Raw genomic sequence first — 413 nt, 5'->3', positions numbered from 1 at the left:
ACGAAACCTCAAGTATAGAATGTATCGCCCTCTATTTTTTTCATGACAATTTGGTAAATTTAGTACTATTACAGACAGTAGAATGGTATACATTCGCGCAAATCCTGTTTTCACACTATAATCACGGTTGAATAACGTCCACTTAACTACAGCTTTTACAACCAAAATCTACATTAATAATTACATTCGGTTTAGTATTTTATTTGATTCAAAATACATTAGATTGGATATTTATGAAATTTTATAAATAAGCTTCGAAGTCTTGTTAATGTCAATAGTTATAAGGTGTAATTTATAATATACTCTTCATTAATGATTTAAACGAAAACATCAGATAAACAAACAAAATGTATTACTTGTTGAAAATAGTAATACATCAAGTAGATAAATTTATAATCACTGGCAAACGGTTT

This window comes from Adelges cooleyi, unplaced genomic scaffold, assembly GCF_023614345.1.
Source record: "Adelges cooleyi isolate 19-005CV unplaced genomic scaffold, UGA_ACOO_1.1 ACOO_flye_CR_arks_rails_tigmint_CR_PRNA_784, whole genome shotgun sequence".
NCBI lineage: Eukaryota > Metazoa > Arthropoda > Insecta > Hemiptera > Adelgidae > Adelges > Adelges cooleyi.
Note: the sequence above shows the minus strand (reverse complement) of the source record.